At 43.4% G+C, this 22,428-nt stretch overlaps 1 protein-coding gene across 2 annotated transcripts in view; it reads right to left on the bottom strand.

Moving 5' to 3' along the window:
• Positions 1-11,843, bottom strand: part of DSEL (dermatan sulfate epimerase like) — a 68,078-nt gene extending 56,235 nt beyond the window's left edge. For both annotated transcript variants that reach the window (XM_073678967.1, XM_073678966.1), the window contains exon 1: positions 11,235-11,843. The gene's annotated coding sequence lies outside the window, so the exon portion shown is untranslated. The remainder of the gene's footprint in view (positions 1-11,234) is intronic.
• Between the last annotated feature and the right edge of the window lie 10,585 nt (positions 11,844-22,428).

Genomic DNA, 22,428 nt, shown 5'->3' with positions numbered 1-22,428 from the left:
CAAAACCCAGGCCCGCCAAGCAAGAGCTGCCACCCCTAGTTCCCGTCTGGAGGGGATAGTGGTCAAGTTCGATCTGGACGCCGGGTGGGGCTTTGTGAGGGAGCCGCACACCGATCGAGATGTATTCGTTAACCGGCGGGTTGTGGAACCCCACCTCCAACAGGGGCATCCCGGCCGAGACCTTTACCCCGGTGACCACGTCACATTTACCCGTCATAAGGGTGAGAGCGGCTGGTATGACCTCCAGGTATATCGAGTGGCGAAAAGGAGAGGCATGCCCCTGCAATGCGAGGCTGAAGACCCGGCTGGGTCAGCCTGCAGGAACCAGGAGTTCCCCCGGAGGGAGCACCACTGTTAGACTGTTTGAGCTAAAGAAACTGTCTGTAGTCACCTGGAAGGGTACACCCCTCCCAGTTTAAAAAGTTAAATTGTGTGCATTTAAAGTTTTCTAGTTACCCGTTTAAAATGACTATCAGGTTATGGACAGTGAATAGCCTAAGAACTTTCATTTGTAAATAGTTGCACTTCTTAAAGTGCCCCTTATTGGTTTTATATATATACAAAGCTGACCTCAGAACAAAAACCCGTTCGGCGTGGCCGAAGACGTGGTCCAACGCCTGGATCATCTATGCCCTGCAGCCACGCCCAGGGCCTACGTTGAGGGTTTTTGGGCGGGTCCCTCATGTTACACTTTGCACCTTGTTAAAGAGAATGGACACCCGGTTGCAGATCGTGCTGTAACCTGTTGAAAAATGTTTTATGAGAAAAATGTTTTATGAGAAAAATGTTTTATAAGTGTAAAGAAAGATGTTCCTTGAAAAGTCTTATAATGTTTTGATAAAAACGTAACCAGTAACGTTCAAGAAAAAGTGCCTCCCATAAAGGGAAGAAATGTTATGTTTATGATCTTATATGTGATGCATCTAAAAATTGCATGTCTGTAAATTACCCTGTTTTTACTCTGTTCCAGCCCACACACGTGCTGTGTTTTATCAGGGGGGTATGTGGCGCCCCTGAGAGTTCGGTCGCCACAGAGGTACTGTATCTCACCCAGAGGTGTGGTATCTCACTCTCAGGTAAGGAAGGAGTACAGCTCGGGACCCTAACACCTGCATCCAACACATACCAGCAGTGGGGGCAGGGCGAGATTGCTCCTAAAAGAGAGCACAGTCCCTGGTCCCTAGCTGATAGGAGGAGCTATGTAGTGGGTGTGGGTGGAGGAAGTAGCTTAGGGAAGCACATGAAGGAAAGTATAAATAGAGAAGCTATCTTGTTTAGAGAGCAGAGCAGTAGTGAGAGGGAATAATCTACAGTGAGAGGAGTTGGGAGCAGGGGCTCTGTAGGAGCTCTGCTCAGGCGGAGGGCCTGAGGAGAGGCCCAGGACTGAAGGAGAAGGAGAGAGTAGCAGGAAGTGCTCCAGGAATGAGGAAGGGACCCCAGGGGTACGGGCAGTGCTGGAGGCCACCCGTACACCCAAATCTACCAGGTGGTGGAGGGGTCAGGCCACACAAAGGGGATCGTTCCCTCAACTAGCAGGAGACTGTATGTCTCAACTAGAAACCGGAGGCTGCAGTATTTCAAGTCCTGCAGCCAACAGTCCATATCAGTCTAACCGAGAAGGTAGCTATAGAGGACCCAGGGGACGGAACAGACGTCACCCGACGAGGCCCGCGTGCACCGGATTGGGACACTTGGTATGAGGTGCAGGGAGACGGCCAGAGAGAGAACACACAGAAGGGGGTCCCGCTAAGTACTCCGGAGATATCTGAGGGTGGACTGAACCCATCCCTGAGTAAGCGCAGCACGACGAGGGAAGTTACACCGGTACCTGTAGCTTGGACTGCAACAACTGTGAGTAAAGACCCTGAGGACTGCACCCCACTGTCTCTGTGATTATTATCTGCGCCATCACCCCTGCACTACAACGCCCAGCATCACCTATAACATCTACAACATCTCTACACTGCCCTGGAGCTAAGCTCTACCTGTGGAGAGCTGAACCAACCCGGCTGCACCAACATCAGCTCCAGAGGTTCTGCACAGCAGCGGCGGCTCCATATAGCCGCATACCACAGGTGGCGTCACAAACTATATATACAGTATATATAAAACTTTATTAATTCCCTTGTAAATAATTCCCCTTTTTGATTGACCGCCCTGGGTCACGGACCGGGTCACCGCTACTATGACATCTCCCATAGCAATGACCGGCCCGGCACCGAGCACCCCACGGCCCAGGGGGGCCACTCGAGCGCTGAAAAAAAAACAACAAATTATGGAGTGGTGCTTTAAAGCAAGTACATGAGCCTCATCAGGGCTAAGATATCTATTATATAACATATTCTTGTATTGTGAAATGTAGTGGCATATCCTTTAAGATTCTATGCTAAGTGAAAATTTACTATTGCAATTTTAAATAATTTAAAACTAAACTGATGACAAATAAATGTAATTTATACTAAATATTTTATGTTGTATTAGTAATTGGATGACACCTAAAGTCTAAAATGTTTGATTTAAAATATCAATCAGATCCAGTTTGGTAGAGGCCTCTGGTTTGGGCCATATATTTAGTATATTTTGTTGAAGAATTATGCCCTATCACAAAAAGAGCAAATTGCCTTTCTAGTTTATAATAGCGTTTCTCTAAGGCCTCCTTCACACGTTTGTATAAAGTATGTATGTGAAAAACCTGTAGCGGTGTCATCAGTGTTTCCCATCAGTGTGTCATCCTTGTGTCCGTTTTTACCATCAGTGTATGTGTTTTTCTGGTATGGATAAAGAAAGAAATTATAAAGCTTCTCCTATACTTTGCAATGTTAAACATGGACAGAACAAGAACAATACACTGATGCCTTCCGCTGTACATGTTTTTCACGGACCCATAGACTTGTATTGGCCCTCGTCATCCATGCTGCTGGAAAAAAAAGGACATGTCTCTGTGTGTTTTACACGGACACACTGTTCGCGTATAAACATCGACAGAGTTTATAATGGGTACGTGTGGTATTCGTCAAAAGAATGGATATCACATGTATTGGAAACACAGACGTGTGAAAGAGGTCTTAGGAGGATTTTAGAATAAGAGGTTGAGCGATCCTTTGCAATAACCATAAAATACACAGTGCCTGCACTCCGCAGTGGCTCTGAAGGATGACAAGCTGGATGGCAGCGTTCTGCTACCATCCAGCCTGCCATCTCAATGCCATCCCAGCGTGGGAGAATTCTCCTGCTCAAGCGGTGATGTCATTTGCCGGCACCGCATGAGCAGGAGAATCCTCCCACGCTGTCAGTGACGTGCATGAGGTGAGCTGAATTCATTGGACATGAACTCGGCTCATCTGGATGCAGTCACAGCGAGACACTGAGGAGCTTCTCAGTGTCTGCAGCATGGCAAGCTGGATGGAAGGTCTGCTGCGATCCAGCCTGTCATGTCAATGTAGCAGAGCTGAAGCTGTCCTGGGAACCATGGAAAGGTAAGGATGAGGTTGGTTTATTATTTTACTTTTATTGCAGAAGACATTGGCTTCAGCTGGAATGGGCGATACAGTAAGTAGAGTTTAATTTAGAACATTAAAGGAATGTGTGTTTATTTCAATTAAAGGACTTTATTCTGGGTGTTGGTGTTTTTTTTAACTTTGACTATGGGGTTAGTAATGGGGGTGTCTTATAGACGCCTCTCCATTACTAACCTGGGCTTGATGTCAGCTGGCATTATAAGCTGACATCAACCCCAGCCCTATTACCCCACTGCCACCGCTGCAGGGCAGTGGGAAGAGCGAGGCTAAGTGCCATAAATGGCACATCCTATGGATGCACCATTTCTGGGGTGGCTGAGGGCTGGTGTTTCTAGCCTGGGAGGGGGCCAATATTCATGGCACCCTTCCTGGGCTATTAATATCAGCCCCCAGCTGTCTGCCTAGCCTTTGCTAGCTATTAAAATTGGGGGACCCCACGTCATTTTTTTGGGGGTCCCCCATTTTAATAGCTAGTAAAGGCTAGGTATTCAGCTGGGGGCTGATATTAGTAGCCTGGGAAGCTCTGTGGGTATTACCCCCTTCCCAGGCTTCAAACATCAGCCCCAGCCGTCTGCTTAACCTCCGCTAGAGATTAAAATTACAGGGGATCCCACGCCAATTTTTTTTTTAATAAATCTTTTATTTTAACACTAAATGACAAGTACAGTAACCAACACTGTCACTGTACTTATTATATATGTGACTGACATGTTTCTATCTATCTAATCTATGTGTGATGCTCTATTCTTTCTGTTCTACATTGTCGGGTCTGTTCTAAATTGTCGGGTACCGGTGTATGCCGCTGATGAATTACCGGCTGGCTTTTTTAAAGAGACGGGTGCATGAAAATCGGAGGGCAGTAGTGTGTTCCAATTGCCCTGCTATGTTTTTCATGCACCCTCCTATATACCCTGCCTGCCTGTCTCTCTATATATTCTGCCTGCCTGACGTTTAATTGAGCACTGTTCCCATCGATTTGGGCAATTTTTGAACTTCTGCAGACCATCGGGGGGACTGCCAGAAAAATGCTCGAGTTTCCCATAGACTTACATTGGGCTCGTTGCTCGGGTCGAGCACCCGAGTATTCCAATGTGCTCGACCCGAGCTTCGAGCACCCGAGCATTTTAGTGCTCGCTCATGACTAAAGTTAACCTGTCAACACGATTTTGTAAAGTAAGGTAAAGACATTGCAGTAATGGCACTGTAATGCTGGTTAAATTGATACCTTTGGTGAGGAAATCCGCTTTGTGGTTCTTCTTTAAAGGGAATGTGTCACCCCCCTGGGTGATATCAGACCTCTACTATGGGCATACAGGGTAAAGAAAAGTAAATCTATGGAAAACACTTTATAAAACCAGATTTCTCTGCAATCAGACCTCTACTATGGGCCATACAGGTAAGTAGAGATTTACCTTTCTATCGCCTGTATGCCCATAGTAGAGGTCTGATATCGCCCAGGGGGGGTGACACATTCCCTTTAATCACCATTTGAAGTTTTCTGCTAATTAGATGCTGGTGCACAGGAGCCGGACTGTACATGAGGTCTTCTCCTCCCTGTTTGTGAGGACCAACATCTAATTAGTTACTGCAGTGACTTTGTATTACAAAATCGTGCTCACAGGTTCACTTTAAAAAACTTCTTATTAGGTCTCTGTTGGCATGCTCTCTGCGATAAACACCCCATTATCTATCTGTGTAACTATCTGTCTAGCAAAACATATGTTGAAGCAGCACTCAGACAGTAAATTGAGTCTCAAATCCCAGGACTCTGATACAATGTCTTTCCAGTAGTAACAGAAAAATAAAAGCACTACAAGATTGAAAATTGAAAAATGAGGGTAATTTACACACCCTATCTATCTATCTATCTATCTATCTACAGTGGGTAAAAAAAGTCTACACACCCCTGTTAAAATGCCTGGTCTTTGTCATGTAACAAATAATCAAACCAAGAAGAACCATTTCAGAATTTTTTCCACCTTTAATGTCACCTATAATCTGTACAATTCAATTGAAAAATAAACTGAAGTCTTTACAGGTGGAAAAAGAAAAATAAAGAACTAAAATAATGTGGTTGTATAAATATGCACACTCTTAAACTAATACTTTGTTGAAAGACCCTTTGAATTTATCACAACATTCAGACTTTTTGTATCAGCATGGAACATGTAGAATTGGCAATATTTATTTACTCTTCCTTGCAGTAGTGCTCAAAATCAGTCACAATGTGAGGGTATCTACTGTGCACAGCGCCCTCTTAAAGGGAACCTGTCATGTGAAAAACGCGGTTAACCTGCAGATATGGAATTAATCTGCAGGTTAATAATGTTCTGAACCTGCCCGGATTCCGCACTAAGACCCCCACTGCCAAGAGGAAATTAACTTTATTCCTCACAGTAGCGTTTGTGTTTCAGTAACTGGGGTGCCACCTGCATGGGATTAGTGGATTAGTTACCACTCTGTGTATAGAGAGCAGCAACAGTAACCGCACCCCCTGCTCTGACTGACAGCAGCTGAGCTTTAGGGCTAGCTGTCAGTCAGTGCCAGGGATGCGGTTACTGCTGGCGCTCTCTATACACAGAGTGGTGACTAATCCCGAGCCGGTGACACCCCCATGACTGAACCCGATGCTACCATAAAGTTCATTTCATCCCGGCAGCGGCGGTCTAAGTGCAAGTGCAGGGCTCGCTATGAACCTGCAGATTAACTCTATATCTGCAGGTTAATAGCGTTTTTTTCACATGATATATTCCCTTTAAAAGGGTTTTCCCACTAGCAAAGTACATTTTAATAACTAGATCTTAGAATAAAAATAAGTTCCACAATTTGATGTGTTAAAAAAATGTTCTTGTCCCGAGATAATCTTATAAATGTGCCCATGTGTAATGGATGTGTCCGACCGTGGAGGAACATAGTCAGATATACTACAACTCCTGAACAAAGGAGGAAGCAAAAGACTATATAGATATTACAGCAGGGGATTTGCAGCGAATTCTTTCTGTGACCTAAAACAAGTTTTTAAACAGTCAGTGAAATAATTTTTCTTACAGAAACCATCAGCTGTGATCCCCTGCTGTAATGTCTGTATACCCTCCTTTGCGTCCCCCCCCCATATCCAGGAGATGTGGCATGATCAGACCATGTTCCTGCACTGTCAGACAAGGCCATTACACAGTACACAGCAGGGGCACATTTATAAGATTATCTCAGCACCGGAACATTTTTTTTACACATCCTATTGTGAAGTTTATTTTTATTCCAAGATCTATTGATTAAAGTGACCTTTGTTTGTGAAACAAACCTTTGTTTTAAGGTTACCCACAGATATACAATTGGACTTTAGGTCTGAGCTCTGGCTGGGTCATTCCAAAGCTTTGATTTTATTGTGGCAAAGCAATTCCTTTGTTAATCTGGAGGTATGGTTAAGGTAATTTATCATGCTGAAAGGTGTGAAATTCATCTTAATCTGCCTTCTAGTAGTAGAGGCGTGAAGGTTTTGATGCAAAATTGGCTGATATTTGCAACTGTTCATAATTCCCTCCACTTTGACTACAGTGACTCAGTTCCAGCTGCCGAAAAACAGCCCCAAAGCATAATTCTGCCTCCACCATGCTTTACTATGGGCATGGTGCTCTTTTGATGATGCACAGTATTTACTTTGTGCCAATCATACCTTTGGAATTATGGCCAAAAAGTTCAAATTTGGTCTCATCAGACCATAACACGCTTTCCCCACATGCTTTTGTCAAACTACATGTATTATGCAACCATATTATTTTAGTTTTGTTATTTTTATTTTCCTCCTCAAAATTATTTCACTTTGTTTCTCAATGGATTTGTAGAAAATATGGGTTACAGTAAAGGTGAAAGAAGTTCTGAAACTACTGCTCTTGGTATAATTTTTATACATGACAAAAATATGGAATTTTATCAGTGTAGACATTTAAAATCCACTCTATCTATCTATCTATTTATCTATCTATCTATCTATTATCAATTTATCTATCTATTTATTTTATCGATTTAAGAGTCTCATCTTCCTGGTACAAATCATTGTCGTATTTGAGCCCTTTTTCAAGCAAGATTCAAACAAGGAATAAGTTCAATAAATTTCCCTTATTCAAAAGTAAATAAGTTATATTGTAACTATGATATCCAAATTAAACTAATGTTAAAAGCATTATATATCAGTAATTTTTTTTGGGGGGGGGTATAACACCTGCTCAGTTGGAGTATAATGCCAGCAGGCTAACCTACACTTATTGCTATTGTTTCCTCACAATGGGTAAATTGTTTAGAAATTGATAGCATGGATGAAAAGAGAATCTGTGAAGAATGTGTTCCGACCCATTAAAGTGCTGCTTATTGTAATAACAGAGCAGACTACTTATTAGACCAAACCACAAAAATATATTGAGCTGATTAGAAATGAGCTCAGAAGAAAACATTCTGTGGACCCAGATGCAAGTCTTTATTCCTGACCCTGGAGCATCTCCCCATTTCTTTCTGTCCACCCCTCCCCCCACTCCTCCACCAGACACGAATGATTGAAAGATGCTAATGTATATTCCTGTACACACTGACAGCCATCAGTCATTGCTGAAAGAAGCAGGATGAGACGGCGTGATGACAAGACACAAAAATACCGCTTGATCATAACTATGAGTCTACCGAGCCCTTGATTCAGAGATATAATCCAAAAGCCATTTTGTGACAACAGATATATTAGTTGAACTAGACATGATAATACGCTTATAATATACAGGTAAAAACGTAACTGAGAATTATAACAAAACAAAATGTATTCATATTTATAATTCTGTATTTTTATAGTAAAACCCAATGAAACTGATCCCCTAAAGTTTATCCCTGCCAAGTCTGCTGAACTGAACGAGCCAGCAGGAAGTTTACATTTTTATAATTCTTGCTTATACATCTTGTATCCAAAGAATATTACGGATAAACACAAGGACGACATTACTGAAGAGACTAAGGCACAGTCTATATAATAACAGTAGGCATCCGTACATTAAAGGGGCTCTGGCATCTTGAAATCAGAATTTAATCTAACCACATGATTAAATGGGGGACTGATCCCCCATAAAAGTGTACCTTTGGTTTAATAAACATTGACTTTGATGTACATAAAAAGAAGTTTGTGTGGTACGCAGCTGGGGGTCTTCAGTGCACCCTCTGAATGGCCAGAGATGCTCAGTGCACCGTTTTACCCCTCAATGACCATGCCCAGCCACCTTCCCTTACTTATGTAGACCGCACTCACTTGTCCAGAGCGATCGTTGCCTGAAAAGAAAGCTCCAATGTACAGCAGTGAGTGCAACACTTTGAGAAACTATGGTTAGTTGAGATAGTGTTTTGGGGGCGACTGACTCAGTTGAATGATAAAGGAGTCATGCTGAATACCATTTAACCAGTCAGCAAATAAGGCTCTTCGATGCTGTCTTTGTGAGGGGTGCACATACTTACCACCATGTTCACTATTGTGAATTTTATTCTCCTACTTTTGCATACCTAATGATTTTGGTGTTTATCTGTCCTCTGTTGATGTTGGCAAAAGTTGGCTAAACTTAATAAAAAAATCTAATGGATACCACTGTTGTATGTATAGGCGTGCAAGATCCTTTTTCTGTTGTTATTTGCATGGTTAATACATTTCATGGATAGCGTGAGATACATCCTCCATTTATCATTATTCAACTGGGTATTTTTCTGATACGCACATTGAAGTAATGGCCATATACCCAACTAATGCTGCTATGGCTGCCCCAATCATCAGTTTGGGTTGGGGCTCGCCTCATACCAACTCATCCTTGGCCATTCCAGTATCTTACAGTGCTTGCAATCTTAAGGCCATGTGCACACATTCAGTATTTGGTCAGTATTTTACCTCAGTATCTGTAAACCAACCAGGAGGGGGTGATAAATACAGAAGAGGTGACATGTTTCACTTGTGGTGACGTGTTTCTATTATAATTTTCCTCTGACTGTTCCACTCCTGATTTTGCCTTACAAATACTGAGGTAAAATACTGATCGAATACTGAACATGTCAACATGGCCTAATTCTGTTTGTCTTCCATACTCCACTGCCTGCATAATCTTAGAAGTTTACATGGTAACATTCTTGTACTGAAATACTATGAAGACTTTATTTTCTTATTTATTGGACTGTGTGACTGTCTATACTGAACTGTGTACTTGAAAAAAAAGAATTCTTCATTTATTCCCCATTATTAGCCTATTTTGGGGACCTCCACCAATTACTTACATTTTTTAGCTGATTTTGAACTGTGTACTCGAGCTATGTACCTAAAGAGCTATCGTCCATTCGAACACCTGTCTATTTGGTAAATCGATTGTTGTTTTTTTTCCCATTTGTGTGCTGGTTGGATTTTTTCTGTCAGGGATCACATCAGATTGTTTGCCGGGGCATACATATAAATCATAAGGCCCCATATCAAAACTCCAAATCGGGTCACTGCACTGCAAAATAATAGCAACCTAATTGCCACATTGCCCTTTGTAATGCTCCTTAGTATCTCCATCCACTACAATACTCCTTTCATGGCATCCACATAGTATGATACCCCCAGACACACTATTATACCCCAACTATACAGAGCAATGAGCTAACAGTTACCTGCTCCACCAGTGCATTTAACTGTATTTGTGTCCTGCTGATGCAGATACCATTGAAATTGTGACTCCGGACAGGTAGCAGGGTCATTCAGCACCAGGTGCCCCCAGGTCACAGGTCCATAGCGGCCATGTGCTCTGCTGCCATTGGGGTATGCCACTTGTGTGTTTTGGCTAGCTGTTATAACCCACTTTGACTAGTTTCAGGTTTTAAATTACTATTTTGCATGTTTATGTCAAGTATGTTGTTTCCCTTTGCATGGAATAATTAAGGTAATATTAACCTGACTCCCAAGTCCACAATTTCGAGCCAAATACAGAAAGAAAAATTGTATATATGATGATTATATACAACCACGATACATGCTTCCCTCCATGTCCCACCTTCCAAACTGAAGACCGCCATAGTGAATTCACTAAGCACCCACCACATATCAGGCATGTCGGGACCCAGATGTTTTCCCTACATATGACATGTCATTGCATAGTGTTGTAGGCATAACCGGTAGAAGTTCTGGAAAATGGAGATAAGTGCACCCCAAATATTGTTAGATTTCACTTTTTAGCCATTAAGCAGTTTTTTATAACCCTAAAAAATACCTATCATTCAAACGTCACCATACCACGCACTGCATACTTTTTAGGCTTTGCTCACACGCAGCAGATTTGCTACGAGTTGCAACTAAGAATTAGTTCCCTTCTTCTGAAAGGAATCACATAGATTTCTCAAAGCTCCTTTCAAATGAACAGGACAGTCACAGAAATGTCGGCAACAAACATGCCTTATGTGAATATCCCCTTCCAGACGTCTGCCTTATACTGGAAACATTCTGTACACTCTGTAACCTCTGTAATTGATTATGTATTGTATTACTCGGCGGAAACTTTTAGCAATCTCGGCAAATAACCGCTTCGATTTTTATTACTGACAAACAAACATAATATAACCAAAAATGCCCTTATCACTAGGTGCAGTCTGTAATTATTTTATAGCACAAAATCTAACTCAATTCTTGAGATGAATCAGCCTGGAGAAGAAGTAATAGATGAAGAATATACTCACCACACCAAGGCAGAGTAGAGGCATGGGGAAGATCGCATCTGCTTCATTACTGATGATGTGATGGATATAGGGCAATAATAATGTTAAGATGTAATATAATATTTTGCATCCTCTTCTGTAAGCAAAACACAGAGCCAGCAATGAAACTTCAGCTCTGGATTGTCATCATCTAGGTCTATGCTGCCTAGTTAATGTATGATAGCCGCAAGCAATGCAAGAATAATAATCTATAGTCAAAAGTCTGGGGAGGAAGTAAGAATGGGATTTCCAGTGTGGAGGGAGAAGCTTTCTTGTAGGACTGCTGCAGAAGACTGTGTGCATTCCTTCCCAGCCCAGCTAAGATGATCCTGCCATCCCTGTGCAGCAGGAGTCAGCTCTGAGACGTCAGCACAGGCGATCAGCATTCACCAGGGGGCACAGACACATAACAGGGCGTCCGAATCCAAGAAAAGGGAATAAATAGATGATTCTGGAGTGCAGCAAAGGGTGAAAGCTTCAATGTGATGGGGATGTAGGTGGAGCGCAGCAGACAGCTCACTTACTGCCTGATGTCCCCTGGATCCTAGTGCAGAGCTTTATAGGAAAGGGAAAAACAAGGCAGAGGTTTTATGCAGGCACCAGGCGTGAAGAAGGCAGGTGATTACGATAGAGCTGCATCTAATCATTCTGCTGGAGTTATCGGATTGTTTAGTCATTATAAAGGGGCAGATATTTCAACACCGACCTTGTAAAAAAAAAAAAAAAGTAAATGTGAATATTATTAATACACAAAAAAGCTCAATAAAGAAATCTGAGCAATGGCTGGGAGTAAAGGGCTTTTTATTGTGACATTTTAGACTAGGTGCACCTAGCCCACAGAACGCATCAGGAGCTTTTACTGGCGTGTACTGTAACGTCGCCCACTGGCGGACACAGAAGAGGACCCCTGTGCAAGAACAATATGCGGGCCCTTGACAGTTTGATAGCTCATCATAGTGCAAAATTTCATCTGCTTTTAAGGTGGAAGTGGGCCGAAGAAGTAACTTACTTCTTGGACCCTCTGGTTGTACTAATAATATGTCCTCCCATGTCGTCGCCATAAGAGACCATTCACCAGACGGAGGCTAAAAGTATGTTTTTCGGTTATAACTATATTTGTCCCCAAAGCCGTTGGCTTCCATTAGTAGAGGCGTGCCGGAGTGACTACAATCACCGCTCTGAAATGCATCAGTGCAAAGATGACTGTATGTCAAATTGTCGGGGTGTGCTTATAGCCGCCTCTCGTAATGCTATGAGCAGTGACTGTAGCTGTGCCGGTAAGCTTCTATGACTGAAAGCCAGTGGCTATGGGAGGAAAAAAGTTCATCTTCACCCAGTAGCTATGCTTTCACTAAGGCGGCCAGGCATCTTTCTAACACTACCTGCAAATTAACCCTATATCCGCAGGTAAATAGTGTTATCCAACATGACTGGTTCCCTTTAACTGTAGGAAAGTGCAGCATATTGTGCCTTCCTATAAAGAGAGCCACTGCAAAGAAACGTATTCCATGCAGCGTACATTTTTTTTTACAATGGGTTCTTATAGTGGACAAAAACCTTGGAATTCATCCTGACTGTGCAAAGTGTTGGGCACACAACTCCTGAGCATATATGCCCGACAGTGGGCACAGATGTAGTATGAACCAAGCCTTATTCTGTTGTTAAACAAGGAAAACTATATACTGCAGTGAGGAAGACAGAAAGTATAACAAGAACCCACAAGTGCCATGGACTCAAAAAGAGCCAGCATTCAGTAGATACCTGAACTTTACTCTCAGTGCAGTACCTGATTTTGATAAACCTTTAACACATTTGGATATGTTCACACATTAATTTCTGATGGTTTTTAAATCAAGACCTTTGTTAATCCTCCTTGAGAACATCTTAATGGATTTTTTATGCACGCTCTAGAAAATTCAGCAGCACATGGTTTTAATAATTTTAGAGTCTTCAGCATGCTTATTCATCCACACTGATAAAAGCTGCATTCCACATACTGACTTTACTGTAGTGAGCAACATATATATATATATATATATATATATATATATATATATATATATATATATACAGCGAGTGAATTAAGAAATGACCACATCACCAATTTTAATTTTCTAAGTAAATATATTTCTAAAGGTGCTATTGACATGAAATTCTCACCAGATGTCGGTAACAACCCATTCAATCCACACAGGCAAAGAAATCAAACCATAGATGTCCATAAGTGAAGTTTTGTGTAATAATGAGAAATGACACAGAGAAAAAGTATTGAATACGTTTATTATATATTATTATATACTTCGTACAAAAGCATTTATTGGTGATGACAGGTTCAAGACGCCTCCTGTATGGAGAAACTAGTCACATGCATAGCTCAGGTGTGATTTTGGCCCATTCTTTCACACAAAGATTCTTCAAATCCTGAAGGTTCTATGGGCTCCTTTTATGAACTCTGAGCTTTAGTTGCTTCCATACATTTTCTATTGGATTCAGGTCAGGTGATTGGCTGGGCCATTCTAGCAGCTTTATCTTCTTTCTCTGAAACCAATTGAGAGATTTGGCTGTGTGTTTGGGATCATTGTGTTGCCGAAATGTCCACCCTCGATTCATCTTCATCATCCTGGTAGATGGCAGTAGATTTTTATCAGGAATGTCTTGGTACATTTGTCCATTCATCCTTCCTTCAATCCAGTAGTGTAGCTACTGAATAACCCCAAGTTTGATAACCCGGTTGTGAAGACCTGGGGTCTTCTGTGGGCGTAATACCACTCAGAAAACACAGGGTGAGGGTAAAACAGTGTGGAAATACTTTATTGAACTACAAAGCGGACAATAAACACACTGAACAGTCCCAGCAAAATGCCCAAGATGGTAAAACATTACACAGTCCTCACCCTTCTGCTGGCCCGCCTGGGATAGAACAGCTGCGACTTTGGTACTTTCAGGGCCAACTATCTCAACCAGTGACCCCCCACTTCTGGCGGGCCACCACAGAGAGAAGGTAGAGGCAAGCTTAGGAAGCTAGCAGTCCATCAAGGTACTAGGCCAGGAGACCCAAGGGTCCCACCCTGGCCTCTCTGAGAGTTTCCATGGAGTCAGATGACTGGCTGGTCCTACCTGGCAACCCCAAACAACATATCCATGGGGCCAGGTGACTTCATCGTCCCAACCTGGTCTCCCAAAATGTATCCATGAGCTCTCTGATGGTCAATGGAGCAGATACATATCTTTCCAGCCAGGGCCATATAACCTTAGGCCGGAATCATGTAGAATCCAAATCTGTATCTCTTTGGTTAAAGCCATGCTTCGAAGCTGATGGTCTAAGAGAGTCTGTGAGTCTTTTGCTTCTCCTTGATTCTCTTTGCAGCAGGATAGAAAAAACATTTTTATAATTACATATGTGGCAAAGGTCATCAGTCATAGGTTGGGGGGGAAAGAGCAGCACTCAGGCCTCATTGTTTGAACATTTAATGAATTTGCATAGTTTGTCCTTCTGTCTCGAGTCAACAAGCTACAGGGTCCACACAAAGGTAGCAAATATTCATTGTTCCACGCTGAGTCATTGTCCTTCTTGACCAGCCACAGAAATACACATACATTCACAAGTCAGCATAACCGCAATAGTGTATTTCTCTTGGCTTAACAAATCTAATCGTCTGGCTGATTAAGATTATAGGCTGTATCATCACACCTGTCTTAGTATTGCAGTCCACCCATTCCCTTAATAACCTTGGTTGCTCTTCTCTGCCCCCGATCAAGTTCAGCTATGCCCTTCTTATACATTGGAACCCAAAATCATACAAAATATTCAAGGTGTGGCCGCACTTCTAACTTGTGTAGAGATAAAACTATATTCTTGTTATGACCATCCATTCCTCTTTTAATATATATATGATTTTATTTACTTTGGCAGTAGCTGCCTGACACTAGTATTTTTCAGTGACAGTTTTAACCAGTGTGTGACCATCTAATATGTATAATTGTCTTATCCCGTCTGTCTTTCTGTCTTTCTGTCTGTCTGTCTGTCCTTCTGTCCAGGAAATCCCGCGTCGCTGATTGGTCCGGCCGCGGCCAATCAGCGACGCGAGATTTCACAAAAAGATGGAGGCCGTTAGCGGCTCATCTGCCGCACGGAGGATAGCGGCGATGCAGCCGGGAGATGACCAGCTCCAGCTAGGGCCGCTGATCTCCCGACGGCAAGTGTGAAGGGAGGACTGGGGAGCGGCGCCGCCGGTCGGGATACTTCTGCTGCAAGCAGCTGCTCATCTCCCGACTTCTCGCAGCGAAAGTACCCACACAGGCCGCGCCGCTCCTGGGCCCACACTAACATGACGCCAGCGGCCGCGACCAATCAGCGATATTGGCGCCAACTTTAAACACCGCTCTGCACAAAGGTCAGCGGCGATGCAGCTGAAGTACCCCGACCGGCAGCGCCGCTGACCTCCATGCGGCTACCGTCCGGAGATCAGCGGCTAGAGCCACTGATCGCCCGACGGCAAGTGTGAAGGGAGGACTGGGGAGCGGCGCCACCGGTCGGGATACTTCTGCTGCAAGCAGCTGCTCATCTCCCGGCTTCTCGCAGCGAAAGTACCCACACAGGCAGCGCCGCTCCTAGGCCCACACTAATATGACGCCGGCGGTCGCGACCAATCAGCGATATTGGCGCCAACTTTAAATACCGCTCTGCACAGAGGTCAGCGGCGATGCAGCTGAAGTACCCCATGCGGCTACCGTCGGGAGATCAGTGGCTAGAGCCACTGATCTCCCAACGGCAAGTGTGAAGGGAGGACCGGGGAGCGATATTGGCGCCAAATTTAAACACCGCTGTGCTGATTGGTTGCGACCACCGGCCGCGACCAATCAGCGATATTGGCACCAAATTTAAACACCGCTGTGCTGATTGGTTGCGACCACCGGCCGCGACCAATCAGCGATATTGGCGCCAAATTTAAACACCGCTTTGCACAGAGGTCAGCGGCGATGCAGACGGGAGCTGACCGGCGCTCGGCGTCGCTGACCTCCATGCGGCTACCGTCGGGAGATCAGCGGCTAGAGCCGCTGATCTCCCGACGGCAAGTGTGAAGGGAGGACCAGGGAGCTGCGCCGCCGGTCGGGATACTTCTGCTGCGAGCAGCCGGTCTTGTCCCGGCTGCTCGCAGCGGAAGTACCCGCACAGGCAGCGCCGCTCCCCGGTCCTCACTAATACGATATTGGCACCAAATTTAAACACCGCTGTGCTGATTGGTTGCGACCGCCGGCCGCGACCAATCAGCGATATTGGCGACAAATTTAAACACCGCTTTGCACAGAGGTCAGCGGCGATGCAGAAGGGAGCTGACCGGCGCTCGGCGTCGCTGACCTCCATGCGGCTACCGTCGGGAGATCAGCGGCTAGGGCCGCTGATCTCCCGACGGCAAGTGTGAAGGGAGGACCGGGGAGCAGAGCGGAAGTACCCGCACAGTCAGCGCCGCTCCCCGGTCCTCACTAATACGATATTGGCGCCAAATTTAAACACCGCTTTGCTGATGGGTCGGGGTTGCCGCCCGCGACCAATCAGCAATTTTGGCGCCAAATTTAAACACCGCTCTGCTCATTTGCGCCAGGTGTACCGCATACATATTCTAGAATACCCGATGCGTTTGAATCGGGCTACCATCTAGTTTAGTACATAATTATACATTTTATTTCCCCACCTGTCACGTGAAAAGAGTCTTTAATCTGCAGGTATGGGGTTACTCTCCAGGTTAATAGTATTCTGAACCTGCCTGGCACTGGCACTTAGATCCCCGCAGCTGGGAGGAAATTAACTTTATTTCCCCCCGGCAGCTTGTGGCATTCAGACATAGGGTTGTCACCAGTATTCCCAGCACTGACTGACAGCCTGCCCTAATGCTGAGCTGCTGTCAGTCAGTGGGCGCAGTTACTATCACTGCTCTCTATACAAAGAGCGGTGACTGAAACTGTGCTGGCGCCATCCCTGTGACTAAAACCGGGGGAAAATTAAGTAGTCCTTGTGGCAGCATGGGTCTCAGTGCAGGCGCTGGGCAGGTTCAGAACACCGTTAACCTGCAGATAAACACCATACCTGCAGATTAATGGCATTATTTTCACATGACAGGTTCCCTTTAAGAAAACATCTTACATACCAAAATATAATAATAAGGAAGTCAATTATTGTTTCTCCTTACCATGAGGTCATTTTTACTATTATTATTCTCCGTTATTTTTTTCATCATTTAACAGTGTATCATATCTTAGGAAAAAACAGGGAATAATAGACAACGATCATATTTAAGCTCTGAATTTCATTTTTCTTTTCTAACAAAAGAGTAGTGAAACAGAATGTATAGTTTCATGGTATAGTGTGATTCTCTACTATAGGAGCAGTTATGCTATCTTATATAAGTTGCTATAATGGTCGATTCATTAAAAAAGCACAGGGAGGGCCTGGAAGTCTTTCTTGAACAATATAATATTATAGGCTATGGGTGCTAGATTTTGGAAATGGGATGTTGATCGTGGAAACTAGTTTAATTGCCAGATAAGGATTTTTTCACTTGCATAAGATAATAAACATCTGCCTTATAGGGATTTTGCCTTGCTCTGGATCAACACGCTAGGTTATACTGTAGTTTGAATTCACTGTACTTGCGTCTTCTTTCAAGCTTTAAACTATGAACTAGGAATGAAGGTATTTTAAATTGAATTTTTTACAGCTCATTGGTTAGGTTATCGGCCACCTCTGCAGTCTATCAGAGGTGGTCAGTTTCCTAGACAAGGAGTGCAGCATTTGTATGCTTATTGCCATATAAAGTGGTGTGAAAAAGTGTTTGCCCCTTTCCTGATTTCTTATTCTTTTGCATTATTTATCACACTTAAATGTTTCAGATCACAAAAACAAATTTAAATACAGTTCTGCTCACCATTATTCATTTTTTTTCATGGACTGTACAATATCTTCAGAAATAAATGGTAATGTACCAAAGTTATATTCTCAGGTTTTTTTAATTAGTGGTCCAAAGTAATACAACAATAAAAGATTGTTTTTCAACTTCCATGTTGCAATTTTAAAGAAAAAACAGAATAAACAGCATGTGCAGCAATAAAGGCACCCCTAATTAATACTTGGTTGCACACCCGTAAACATTGCTGACAGCCTCCAAATGTTTCTTGCAGCCATCTATAAGCTTTTTTCACTTCTCATCTGGAATTTTCTCCCACTCTTCCTTTGTAGTTTGTTCAAACTCTTGAATGTTTGCAGGGTTCATTTTCCAAATGGCATTTTCAGTTGGATTGTGGTCAGGACTCACTGCTGGCTATTTTAAAACAGTCCATTTTTTCTTTTTCAACTATTCCTATGTAGTTTTGGATGTGTGCTTTGGGTCATTGTCTTGCTGGAGGACCCATGATCTTCGACTCAAACCAAGTTTTCTTTCACTGGGTAGGACATTTTATTCTAAAATCTTTTGATAATTCTCTGATTTCATGATTCCTGTGATACAGTCAAGGCCTCCAGTACTAAACGCAGCAAAGCAACCCCACAGCATTATGGATCCTCCACCATGCTTAACTGTTGGTAAGGTGTTATTTTCCTTATAAGCTTCATTGCGCCGCCTGTAAACAAATTGTTGCTTTGCATTGACAAAAAGCTCTATTTTAGTTTCATCTGTCCACAGAACATTTTCCCAGAAGGATTGTGGTTTGTCAAGGTACTCTTTAGCAAAGATCAGTCATTATTTTGTATATCTTTTCTTCAGAATTGGTTTCTTCCTTGGCCTTCTTCAATAAAGCTCTGCTTGGTTTATTGTGCGGTGTATAGTACATGTTGAAACCATGTCCCCAGACTGTTCCAGGTTGGCCTTCTGGTCTTTGGATGTTTGACGTGGTGTTTTTTCCACCATTCGCACCAACCTTCGAAGACATCTCTTGTCAATTTTCCTCTTTCCCCCAAGTCCAGGGAGGTTCTTGACGGTTCCATGCTTGGCAAACTTCTTAATAACATTGCGCACTGTTGAAACTTGGATACCAAGGTCTTTGGCGATGGCCTTATACCTTTAGGAGGTCTTGTGTTTGCTAAAAATAGCAGTTCTGATCTCCTCAGACAGCTCCTTTGTCTTCACCATTGTGACAAAGGAACAGGGCCTACCATGTGGCTTTTTAAAACACTGAAGTCGTCATTCATTAGCTAATTCATGTCACATGGGCACTGACAATTAATCACAGGAGAATCTCTTTTGTGATTTACCACAGGTGAGTCAACATGTGTTTCCATACTAAATTAATGTAAAGGGTGCCAATACCAGTGTCACAGCAAGCTTTTCTATTTTTCCCTCCCATTGTTTTTTGCTTAAAATTATTGTTTATCATTTGCTCTTTTGTATTTAACACAAATGCTCTATACAAAAAAACTGTTTCACTTGATTATTTTTTTTCAGGAGATATTCCACATTATATACTTAAACTTCATGGGTGCCAATAACGATGGGCAGGACTGTATAAGACGAAGATAACAAAACTAAACAAAAAATTCAGTTTTAAATGAAAATCTTTATTATTAAGGGTAAAAGAAATCCAATCCCATAGGGCCCTGTTTTAAAAAGTGATTGGCCCCCCCCACCTCAGGACCTGTCTGACAAATTGAAGTAAACCAAAAGATCCTCAAAAGCTAGACATCATGCTGCGATCCAAAGAAATTCAGGAACAAGTCGACACTCACTGCAGCAAAACAAACATACTTTTCATTTTCATATCCTCCCTGTCTCACAACCCTAAACAGATATTTAACACTTTCAATTGTCTCCTCTATCCCCATCGCCTCCTCCCTCCCCTCTCATCTCAGCCAAAGACTTTGTCTCATTCTTCAAACATTATTTTTGTCTGATTGACACCATCAGACAAAGCTTTTGCCTAAAGTCTCCACAGCTCCTCCTCATATCTACTCAATCCCCCTCCTCCAAGACCAACTTCTCCACCATTACGGAAGATCAACTTTCCTCTTTAGTCTCAAAGTCACACGTCATCACCTGTGAACTTGACCTAATCCTGTCCCACCTCATCCCTAACCTTACCACAGTCTTCATCCCAACCCTAACCCACCTTTTCAACCTGGCACTACAAACTGGTGTCCCCTCATGCTTCAAACAATTCTTCATCACACCCATACTCAAAAAGCCCTCCTTTGACCCATCTTCTCTGACTAGCTATTGCCCCATATCACTTCTCCTCTATTCCTCAAAACTACTGGAATAACACATCCATTTTGAACTGTCCTTCCACATCTCCTCCTGCTCCGTCTTTGACCGCTTACAATCTGGCTTCCGACCACGCCATTCTACTGAAACTGCCCTACTAACCACCAAATCCCAGCGACATTACTCTGTCCTCCTCCTACTGGACCTGTCTTCTGCCTTCGACACAGTGGACCATTCCCTCTTACTACAGACTCATCTCTCGGCATCACAGACTTTTCCCTATCTTGGATCTCCTCATACCTAACAGACCAGGAATTCAGTGTCTCCCACTCACACACCACCTCCTCATCTCACCCCCTATCTGTCGGTGTCACTCAAGGGTCAGCCCTAGGGCCCCTGCTCTTCTCCATTTACACCTTCGGCCTGGAACAGCTCATAGAAACTCACAGCTTTCAGTATCACCTCTATGCTGATGACACACAGATCTACCTCTCTGGACCTGATATCACCTCCTTACTAACCAGAATCCCACAATTTCTGTCTGCTATTTCATCTTCTCTGCTAGATTTCTAAAACTTATTATGGCTAAAACTGAATTCATCATCTTTCCCCCATCTCACTCAACCCCCCCATATGTCCTATCCATCAAAGTCAATGGCTGTCCACTCTCACCAGTCCCGCAAGCTCGCTGCCTCGGTGTAACCCTAGACTCTAATCTTTCCTTCAAACTACATATCCAAGCCCTTTCCACATCCTGCCGACTCCAACTCAAAAATATCTCCCAGATCCGCACATTCCTTAACCACAAATCTGCGAAAACACTAGTGAATGCCATCATCATCTCCCACCTCGACTACTGCAACCTCCTGCTCTGTGGCTTCCCTTCTAACACTCTCGCACCACTCCAATCTATCATAAACTCTGCTACCCGACTAATCCACATCTTTGTCCCACTATTCCCCGGTCTATCCTCTCTGTCAATCCCTTCACTGGCTCCCCATTGCCCAGAGACTCCAGTTCAAAACCCTAACCTCCTTTTCCCACAATCGCATGCAAGATTTCTCCCGTGCATCCCCCCTACTCTGGAACGCTCTACCCCAACACATCAGACTCTTGCCTACTATGGAAACCTTCAAAAGGAACCTGAAGACCTACCTCTTCCAACAAGCCTACATCCTGCAGTAACCCTCGCTCCACCATACCGCAGCACGACCAGCTATACCCTTGCCTACTGTGTCCTCACCCATCCCTTGTACATTGTGAGCCCTTGTGGGCAGGGTCCTCTCCCCTCCTGTACCAGTCGCCATCGCGTTTTTGTTGAAGATTATTGTAATTATTTCTTCTATGTATACACCCTTTTTCACATGTAAAACGCCATGGAATAAAGGGCGCTATAATAATAATAATAAATAATAATAATAACAAATGAGAAACAAAGTAATTGAGATTTATCGGTCTAGAAAAGGTTATAAAGCCATTTCTAAAGCTTTGGGACTTCAGTGAACCACAGTGAGAGCCATTATCCACAAATGGCGAAAACATGGAACAGTGTTGAACCTTCCCAGGAGTGGCTGGCAGACCAAAATTATCCCAAGACCGCAGTGACAACTCATATACGAGGTCACAAAAGACCCCACAACAACATTCATAGAACTGCAGGCCTCACTTGCCTCAGTTATGGTGAGTGTTCATGATTCCACCATAAGAAAGAGACTGAGCAAAAATGGCATGCATGGCAGAGTTCGAAGACGAAAACCACTACTGAGTAAAAACAACATGAAGGCACGTCTCAGTTTTCCCAGAAAACATCTTGATGATCACCATGACTTTTGGGAGAATACTCTGTGGACTGATGAGACAAAAGTTGAACTTTTTGGAAGATGTATGTCCCATTATATCTGGCGTAGAAGTAACACAGCATTTCTGAAAAGGAACATCATACCAACAGTAAAATATGGTGGTGGTAGTGTGATTGTCTGGGGCTG

The sequence above is a fragment of the Phyllobates terribilis genome, unplaced genomic scaffold, assembly GCF_046119375.1.
Source record: "Phyllobates terribilis strain yellow unplaced genomic scaffold, ASM4611937v1 Scaffold_4__5_contigs__length_816908805, whole genome shotgun sequence".
Taxonomy (NCBI): Eukaryota; Metazoa; Chordata; class Amphibia; order Anura; family Dendrobatidae; genus Phyllobates; species Phyllobates terribilis.
This window is presented reverse-complemented; position numbering and strand designations above follow the sequence as displayed.